Raw genomic sequence first — 10,653 nt, forward strand, 5'->3', positions numbered from 1 at the left:
TACCAATGTCATTCAGTGCGAGGAGTCTCCTTAACATGTGTAATATTGTGTGGCAGAAGTGGTTGGTTTGAAGGCCCACCAATTTTAAAGCGCACAAGCATAATTAACGATCATCATCAGCCACAACGTTTACAAAGTGTGCAGCTGCATAGGTGTGATTATTGCCTTATGAACACACTGTAGGTATTTGCGAATTTGCAAAAAGGAAGAATTATGGTGCAGCGGGCCCTTTGGAACTGTACTCGCAATAGGCATTCCAGGATAGTTAAAGACTTGCTGCACGCACAGGCGTTCCTTTTCTTGCGGCACGGTGCCGGGCTAGCGATTGAGAATGCGGTGCGAACGGGGCCCGATTACGCTACTGCGTTCTACTCTTGAAGGCAAAGCCCTAACGTCCTCCAAGTTTTTGTTCACTCTGCACACCAAATTCCGGACTGTGCTGCAGTGGCATGCGTAAAAAAGGTGAATAAGCGTTTTTAGTTTGGAATTTGCACTCTTGTCAGCAATCATTATGGTATGTAGGCAATTATCAGCTAATCAACAAACAATGATTTTTACTGCATATTTGCACCTTTTTGAGTTTGGCCAGAGCCACTTTCTCTTGCCAGTGCCTACCATATATGTGTAGTAGCAGCACCAATGACCTCAATGCAGTATTCTCTCCATTATGTGAGTAGCAGTGTCTTGTGATAAATCAAAGCGCAGTACTAACTGCAAAGAAAAAGAAGCTATTTCGTTAAAAGGAAAAACTTCCAACCAGGTTTGACTTGCATGCAAGCAAAGATTGCCGCGCTTCTTTGCCCCATTATTTAAAAAAAAAGAAGCATAGGAACAGCCACTACACACATCTCGTGTACAAGGCACTTTTATTCCAACCCCCCCCCCCCCCCCACAATTTTTTTTCACATCTTGAACATCTTAGTACTTTGCATTCCAGCCATACAATTGCACCGTTTCACCACTGCACAAGATACCTGCCCAACCCTGTGTATTCACTGGCAAAAAATAAGCAAAATGCATCGAAAGATGTACAACTGCAAAAACAGGTGTGACAAAGCAATTAAAACAAGTTTCCTTTTATGTCTTGTGTCATGCTTTGCCTGTAGAAGGCCCAAGGCTGCAGGCTTCCTGCTGCAACACCTTTGGTCATCGGTATATCATTGAACACATGCATCACAAAGTGTTGCCACCACTGTTGCTACTAAATGCACAGTTTTTCAGCACGTTGAACTCATTAGCATACCTTCCGGGAGTGCTTGTATATGTCATAGCCATGATGATTGCATGGAACTGCTAGAGAAGCACAATCTGCACAACTGTATTGCACTTATGGTACGAGTCATACAGGGGTGCAACAGCCGAAATAGGATTTGGGGCAATTTTTGGGGCAGCAAAATGTTGCTTTCTGAGCAGGTTGTGAAAAACCTGAATTCTTTAGCCCGGAATCCCAAATTTGGAGCAGTATAACAAAGAAGGCTCACTTTTAGAAAACAAAAATACGTAATAACCATTCAACATCAGCTAATTCGTGCAGAGTGCACGTGAACACTGCTATTTCAATAAAAGCAGTGTGTTGAGCCACCCCAACGTGCGAACAATGACTAAGTCCACATTAGCATTTGCAGGACCTGTCAAATAATTCGACAGGCACTGGATAGCCAATGTGGAACTGCGATCCTGGCAACCTGGAAATTTGGGAGATTTGTAAAGCAGTGGCAAGTGGGGGTAACGAAAAAAGCAAACTGGCATACGCTTTTCTCTCAAGGCCGCAGAAATGCCATACACAGCAGCTTCAAGTGATTGCCAATTTTTTAGACGTCAGCGATCATACTAGTACTGGTAATTACACGGCGCATGCACGAATGAGTAAGGAACAAAATGTGCGGTGTCCCTGACAGCTAGTACTAATAGCCCCTTCTAAATCTCAGTATGCTTTTTCGCAGGACACCAGTGTACAACGGCAAAAGTTGCTTAAAAAGCGTTCTGCAGACAAAACAAGCATCAGGAAATTTGAGAACTACTGTCCTTTTCCATTGCAATAGCAACTACATGACACTCTCGACGAGTTCTTGCAGCCATCTCCCGTATAAAGTTCAAATTGATAACATATCCCTGTGCATAGTATGTTCTACCGTGAGTAAAAGCGCGCAAGTGCGTGCGACAAACGCGGCTGAAGCAGATATCAAACGAGCCAGCCCATCTCCGTTGCTCGGAGGGCGCATGCGATAACACCACTCCACTCGGGAAACCTGCCATCGAAGCACAGAGGAAACACCCCGCCCGTCCTGAACGAGCATGAACAGACGCGAGAGGGGGGTGGGGCTGTAGCTCGAGCAGCAACTTTTGAACCTTGATTCTAAAGTCGTGGTCGCGATCGCTGGTGCACACACTATCTCTGCAGCCATCAGTGGGCGGCTCGTATATCCTGCTACATGCTGTGCTCTCATTGCGAATACACTGTGCAAAAAGAGCATCTTTCCCTAGAAATGCCGTATTCTCTTACCCCAACGTTTTGTAGAGTAACGCGAGATCGGATACAAAAGAGTTTGCTGCCAGCCTCACTTCGTATAACAATTTCTTGCTATCGCATCATTGCTTCGTCCTTCTGGTGAAACTGACTTTTTTCTTTTCTTTCGCATGGGCTTAGGGTTAGGGTCTGCGCGTGTGTATTGGATGACTATGCCCACACTGCAGATGACCAACGCGGCCTCAATTTCTCGCTCAAATTTGCGCAACCGAGAAAATTTTAAGCTGGTCGGGCATTTTGGCGCAGCGTGGCGCAATTTTAACAAATTTCGTGGTTTTGGCTCAGCTTGGCGCAAAAAATGGGAATTGTATCAAATTGACGCAGCGGTTGCATCCCTGGTCATAATTCTTCAGTCGTCGAGTTGTGAACACCCCATGGGCTCTATGTACCAAGATCTGGATATGCCATTGGCCTGAACCACTGAGGTCTGCTATTGTAGTGCCACCAGTAAGTGAAAAAAAAAACAACTAATAAATGGCATTTTTGTTGCACTTTGCATTGCAGAAGACCACACACTTGACGATGCGAACAGAGGGCTTGTTTTTGCAGCTTACACTTCTCAAATGACATTGCGACCAAAGAACCAATCACGAGGCCAATCGCGAAAGTACTTTGCCGAATTCTACCCATGGCAACTTGTGTAATGACAGTGAAGACTGCAGCGACGCAATGCATTCTCCATAATTTCCATGTGAAGCGCAGACTATCCGCAGATAAGTTCTTGAGCAAGTCCAAGTTAATGAACAGGTCTTTGGAAATTGCATGATTGAAGAATTCTAGTACGAGTGTTATGCACTTCGATAGTGGTAGCAAGATATGCGTAAATATTTTAAACAATTGTGCGAACAAGTTGGCAGTCTGCCCATGTTCATCACTGCGGTTATAACTATAATGCAACTGAATATTCAACAAGTGCTTGAGGCTATCTCCTTAAGCATAAACCAGAGTGCACATTATCGAATGATACATTCAGCTGGTCATTCTCATGTGCTCCAGCATTGCGCGTCACATCTGACCAGTTCTTTCAGTGCACTGCACTCCGAAGTGCTCTTACCTCCAACCTTGGAGCACAACCAGGACTTAAAGTCTCTTTTCATTGGAAGGGGGGCTCTCAGAGGGCGGCGACCTATGTACATACACACATACATACAGCCCCTCCAGAAATGGAAAGGGGGGGCAGGGCCGCCCCGAGCCCTCCCCGACTTTAAAAGCTACCAGCACAACCAACACCAGACATGCAACTGCTGCAGCTATTCTAGAACCAATGCCAACCATGGCAGCATGCACGGCTTCCAAGTGCCACATTCATTTGCAACGAAAGATGCACCAACACATAACCTCTTTCAGCAAGCTGTGGTGCATTCCACACTGAGATGCTTTCTCTGGCTCAGATCAAGAGCAGACTCCGCATTGTTGGAATCCAAGTTGGGCTGCAATAGAAACTAGCCCAATGCATCTTAAGCTTACATCAATTCCCAGTGTGTGTGAAAATCACTTTTTTTTTAAACCTTTGTGCAAGCTTACTAGCAAACATGCAGCTGATTGCAAAGGAACTTGCATTCTGACTCTAACCACTGCAGTTGCATTCACAGCAGTGTGCAGAGTGGCACCTATCATGAAGTGCAGTCCAGCTGAAATGCAAACTATAGAACGCCTGCTTTTGTGGCTGTTGCAACTAGCAGTCACCACATTAATAGTTTGTTTTGCTACAACAGCCCATTAGATGCACTCCTGGCGTATATTTATTGTGACTGATATTCCGAAAAAAAAAAAAAATCTACATGTCTGCATTTACATGCCGAAACTGATCCACTATAGACTATTTTATGTAACGCACATGGGCATTACAACCATGGCTGTTAAAAGAATATTTTACAGCAAAAGCTGTTACGAGGTAACAACTGCCATTTCTGGTGCCACGGTTCACCGCCGCTGGTGTCCGTAACAGCTACAGCACAAAATGAGAAAAAAACTGAAGAAAAAAATATCCAAGACTGGGTGGGATTTGAACGTGCGCCCTCTACGTGGCAATAAAGTATTCTACCACGAGCAATGCCCATGCTTGAAACTCCTTTGCAAAAAGACCCTATACAGGCGTCGTGTCGGGCAAGGAATCACGCTAACATATGTAATATAGCGTGGCTGAAAAGCAAGATAACCGGGCATTACACAATGCGAATTGATAAATGAGTATGTGCTGTAAAGCTTCCCACTCACTACAAAGTGCTCAGCCATAATTTTTCATCGCCACCAGCCACAGCGAAGTGCACATAATGCCATACAGGTGTGTAGTGGGCACCTCACTTCTCCACAGAATAAGGAATCAAGGCATAGTGGGCGCTTCACTGCTTCACACAAATTATGATCTTTGCTGTAGTGGATACCTTGCAAATGTATTTGTATTACACAGCACAGCCCAGCTTTCGCTGCAACTGCGCTGTGCAATCCGCACAGGCCCAACGTTTTTCTTTTTTTTTTGTATATCACAATGTGCATGAATAAGATCATGAACCATCAAATGCACCAACCCAACCACTTTCATGCGTATGTGTGTACCATAGCACTGTTCGTTTCGTTGTTAAAGGTTTAAAATGGCAAGGCTACTGCCCAATATGGCGGCACCTAAACCCATCCATAAAATATTCTAGTCACGATGTCGGCCTGTTGGTTTGGACATTAGGAACACCTTTAGTTACAGGGAACCCAAATTCAAGTTTGGGCATGACGCTTGTGCGGCTGAACTGGGGGCAGACGCTGCCTGCAAAGGCTGTCTCTGGATTTGCCAGCGGTGGCGACAAGGTCACGTGTGCGCATGCACGGTCAAGCACTTCAGCAGGATTCCGCTTGCAACCTTTAGCTGCTTCGCTGTGCACCAAAAGTCCACATTTTCTTCGTTCAGCGAACTGGGAGCGCGGAAAAAACACAAACGACGAAGCGAGGAACCACACAAGACGAGCGCTCACTAACAACTGATTTATTTTCCACATCTGAAGGACACGTTTACGGCAGGGGACAGGGAAGAAGAAAAAAAGAAGCGTGCGGCTGTAATCCCTTACATTCATAAAATCGCCCATGGGTTAAAAAATGTGGGAAACCGGTTTGGCGTGCGTGTTGTTTTTTCTGCACCCAATAAATTGGGCAGTATATGTTCAATGGTGAACAGGAGGGCACAGAATGCATCTAAAGGTAGAAGATGCCTCCAGAAGCATGTAAACAAGTTTGTTAAGTGCAACACCGGAGTGGTATATAAGATACCCCTTTCTTGTGGACGTGTGTACATTGGCCAAACCGGCCGATGTGTGAACGTGCGTCTCAGAGAACACAAAAGCTCGTTGAAGAATACACCTTACTCCCATTTAGCGTCACATTGCTTTTCGTGCAAGTGCCAACCTCTGTTTGAGAATACAGTTGTGTTGTTCCGGCATCCTGATCAAACTACGCGCGAAATATCTGAAGCATATCACATTTCCAGGAATACGGATCAATGTATAAGTCATCCTTCCCTGTCACTGCATGACTGAATTGAGCTACCTAGATAACCGTTAGACATGTGCCATGATAATACGCTTCGCATGCTGTTCATGCCGTCGTCATAATCTTTCTTGACATGCGCAATTTGTGTGTAAACGTGTCCTTCAGATGTGGAAAATAAATCAGTTAGTGAGCGCTCGTCTTGTGTGGTTCCTCGCTTCGTCGTTTGTGTTTTTTCCGCGCTCCCAGTTCGCTGAACGAAGAAAATGAATTACCAACTGGCCCACCTTTCGATCCTCCTGGAAAAGTCCACATGGCAGATTCGCCATGCGATCCACAAAGGATGCTGTGGGCGAAAGATGAAGGCCACATTACCTTTGTTTCAGAGACTAAGCGAGGCTATGCATTTACCCACCTCTGAAATTGAAGCTCTACACAAGGGGTGGCATTTCTACAACTGTTGGGGTTTGCCGTCCCAAAACCACGCTATGATAATGAGGAACGTTGTAGTGGAAGGCTGCGGAAATTTTGATGATCTGGTTTTGATCTGGAAATTTGATGATCTCAAGCATTTTGCCTCCACCGAAACTCTGCCACCATGGCTGCGATTCGAACCAGATACCATTAGGGCCCGCAGTCAAGCACCATTACCACTAGACCACCGTGGCGGGCGATTTTACAAGATGGACAAATTTGAGTCCCGCAAAGTGCCCGCCGACCATACACCATGCTTCAGGCACCACGCATCATAAGCAATGTATTAGTGCTGGGTGTGCAGGGACCAGTTTTATTTCTTGCAAAACAAGAGGAGGCATGCCAGTCGCACAACGAAACTGCCATCGAGCGATACACCGGTCGTAAAGCTAAACCTTAATGCTCGCGTATCCCACAGCCAGCATGAAGAGACTCCTCTTATGCGTATCGAAACACTCGCTGCGCGTTCCGATTACCAAATCGACAGAGCGGGGGAAAATCACCGTGTATGAAAACTGTGCCTCATGAACGCCGACGAACAGTGTGCCATGAATAAACTGCAGAGGTGCCCGTTAATGTCGTACGCTCACGAGCATGAATTACTAGCGCTCCACATGTTCTGTCACCACGGTTCCGCAAATCGTGCAAGTTTCATGGCACACGCTAGAAGAGTCTTTAGCGCTGCTACCACGTGGCCCCTTGCTACCTGCAGACACCATATATGCGGATGCAGCAATGGCTTTGTTAAAGGGACACTAAAGGCAAATACAGTCGAACCCACTTATAACGATCCCACATATAACGATCTATCAGTTATAACGACCATATTTGGGTGCACTTACGACTTTCCTATGCTAACCATTGAAGCTGCGTCCACATATAGCGAACATTTTTCAAAGCCTCCTACTTTTACAACGAAACTTCAGACACGGTCACTGTAAAAATAAGGCGCATACGAAGCGAAAAAAAGTTAAAACATTCCTTCTAAAGCGTGACAGGGGCGCGTGCTCGCGTGTGCCCCACTCCAGTTTACTCGCGACTAAGGTATCCCAGATCGGCAAGCACCGCACGCAGATTTCGGACGCTGCGAGCGAGGTCGCTCACTTTCCAGGCCTTTCTTATCAGTGGCAGAATGGCAGTGAGGAAAAAAAAATAGTCGGCAGCATAAAGCCTTGCGGTCAGCTTTCGCACGGTAACCTTTCCTGACGCCGTTCTCTGCAGCTACGACCGCCTACGGTGAACCAAACAATGCCTTGGAACGCAAGAAGGCATAAATGCAAGAAGTGATAACCGTGATAACTTTCCATCGCAAAAAGGTTCACTGCGTCCCTAAACTCGTCGACGCCACAATGTCGCGCAAAAGGTCGTCTGTCTTTTCGGTAACGGCAGAGACCGGTTGATCGGTGATTACAACTTCCGCGCGATTGCGGCGATGCCTTCGCGGATAAGCACCAGAAAAGAGCGAAGGCGAGGTGGCAGCTGTCGATGAACGTGCCATTATGACTTACAGCCGACAACCTTATCCCAGTCATCTGTAGGTATCTGCTCGGCTGTGCGTGTGGCGTACACCGTACACTGCGGATTGACGGCGGTACGAGCGCGCCATGCTGCCGTTTGCAAATTCGCCGCCGCCGCGTCGTGCGAGACCGCTTTAAAGTGCGCTTTGTAGGAATGAATGTAGCTCGCTGTTGTTGAGCGGCGCGGGCACCGAGAAACGTCGATGCACTGACAGCGAGCGTATACTGCGTGTTTGACTAGGTGACAACTCAAGTGCGCCGCGCATTGTCGTGCACGGCCGCGAGAGCATCGCGGAGACATCGAGTGCACATTGCTTGCAAAATGCTTGTTTTCCCCGCGTTGAACGAAGACTAGTCGCCACACCTGTGCACGGTCTGGAGTGAAGCAAGCACAAAGAATGTACAAACGCGCGCATACGGCATACAGCAAGCGGCCCGGCAGTGACTCCGCAAGCCGAGTAGGCAACGCGCTGCACGCAACTAGCCAGGGATGATCGGCTCCACGACGCGGTACCGCGCTTCGGTGAAATGATGTCGGCTCATTCATTGCAAAGGCGGTTAATTCACTCGTGAGCAAGCAGCGTCACGACGCGAAAAGGCTTAGCTTGTCACCGAAGGGGTTGTTAGCACTTTTATTTAAGTGCACAAAGGAAAAAAAAAACTGCTTGGCCACAGAACACATGTTTTAAAGGGCGAGTCAATATACAACGAACTACTGATATAACGACCACTTTTCGCGACACTTTCGGGTTCGTTATAAACGGGTTCAACTGTATTAAGTCGACATTGATTGTTGAAATAGCGGTCCAGAAACCTCGTAGTGCTACTTTTATGCCAAGGAAGTGCTTATTTTGAAATAAAATCACGTATTAGTGGTCTGCATCGCGTTAGCACACTTCAAATCACCCGCCTGAAATCTGACTTTCCTACGTCACTGCTGCCGTGCTCAACGTTTCCCGCCTTTACTGCGCGGCCACCGACACTAGTAGCAGCAGAGCGAAAGTAGCGGGACCCACAGCAGCAACAACGGCCATCAAAGCTTGCCGCAATCGCCGCAATGGATGTGGACGGAGAACTTGACAATGGCATGACACTTAAGCGACTTTGAGTGTAAGGGTTCATTCTGCGGCACCCAGTGAAAAGACACATTGGTTTCCTTGCTGCAGCACTGGCGTTGTGCACCATTCGGGCATTCCGCACTATCACATGCATGCGGCATTTTGTCGAACTTTCTGTCATAGCGACTTTCTGTCATAGCGACGAAGCAGGGCGCCGGGCGAAGCGCAGTTCGGCGAAAACGGAACCTTTGAGCCACGCGCCGTTCCCCATGGCAACGCCACAGAGGTTCTTTTTTCCATGAATCAAACTGAAACGAACAAACAGCATTTTATTACGTCTTGATGCACGAAAGGTTCTTTTTTTATTGCTGCTAGTTTGATTACTAGCGATTTATTGTAGGCAGACTCTCATACGTCATCAGGATCACTTTGAAAATGTCCCACTCGTGGCGCTCATCATGTGATACATTTATCTTAATTTCCCGGTAAATAGGGCACTGCTGTTGATAGTACTGCTGTTTTAGAAGTTGTCATACATTGAGCTTTCACTCTGACAAACTGTTATTTGTCTTTAGTGTCCCTTTAAATGCAAAATGCAATGAAAATTTGCTTGTCCAAACAAAATTAGTTCCTAATGGGGGTAAAACGTGAGTGGGTTGCATTCGTTCTGGCCGCTCGTGGAACCCCAAAATGTTCTTCACGAAACCCCCAGGTTTCGAGAAACATGGTTCAGGAACCCATGCTCTCAAGTAAGGGTGAAGCAGCGTGAAATCTGATAAATGCCATAAATCTGGCCTATGCAATGACTTGCTTTCTCATGTAGTCCCAACAGAGAAAACCTTCCCTGTGTTACTTGTGCATCCCTTGCATCAAGTGTGGGGGTGCTATATCACCCCTGTGAAGGCGCCTGCTGTAACTTGGACGCGGCCGCTGTGTTCGGAACGCACGTGCTTGGCGTAAGCCGAGACGTTCGTCCAAGGTCAGTGATGCGCTCTGCTGTAACCCGAGTTTAGCGCGGTGGCGCCGGCATCGCCGCCGCGAATTTAGGCTGGCGCATAGAAACAGGAGGGAATCTCTTTTGGGGTGTGGCAGCGCACGCGGATGGGCGTCTCTTCGCGGTGGGTCCGGGGACGGTAACGCGGCTCGCTGCCCTCGGACCCTCATGGAGAGTCGTGCATCTGCGGCGCCGCATTTGTATTGTATTATGTTGTCTTATTGTATGTCTTATGTTGTATTGTATGTCTCATACTGTCTTGAGTGTGCGTTATATGTTTCCCAGTATTCATTGTTACGTGTTACGTGTTACCAATTCGGCCTGCGAGCTCGCCATATATGTTTTAAAGTGTTTTAATAAACGTCCCCGTTTGTTGCCAGACCGCGTGAACTGTCTCCGTGTGTTCCGGGGGCGGCGGCGGTTGTGTCGCTCAAACCCCACACAAGCAAGGAAATTTTTGAGGGCTCGTTTCTCTGACACAACCTTAAACTGATAACTGGCAGATAATGAACCCAAGGAAGGTATAGGGATGGTAATTGCACTGGCAGGGACCGAACCTGCGGCCTGAGATTGCAGGTTCAGTCCCTGCCCGGAAAGTTGTCTTTTCGTCCA

At 47.2% G+C, this 10,653-nt stretch overlaps 1 protein-coding gene across 1 annotated transcript in view; it reads left to right on the plus strand.

The window, feature by feature from the left end:
• LOC119400472 (protein argonaute-1) overlaps positions 1 to 10,653 on the plus strand; it is a 379,544-nt gene that overhangs the window by 153,532 nt on the left and 215,359 nt on the right. The gene's annotated exons all lie outside the window — the stretch shown is intronic.

Source organism: Rhipicephalus sanguineus, chromosome 7, assembly GCF_013339695.2.
Source record: "Rhipicephalus sanguineus isolate Rsan-2018 chromosome 7, BIME_Rsan_1.4, whole genome shotgun sequence".
Classification (NCBI taxonomy): Eukaryota; Metazoa; Arthropoda; class Arachnida; order Ixodida; family Ixodidae; genus Rhipicephalus; species Rhipicephalus sanguineus.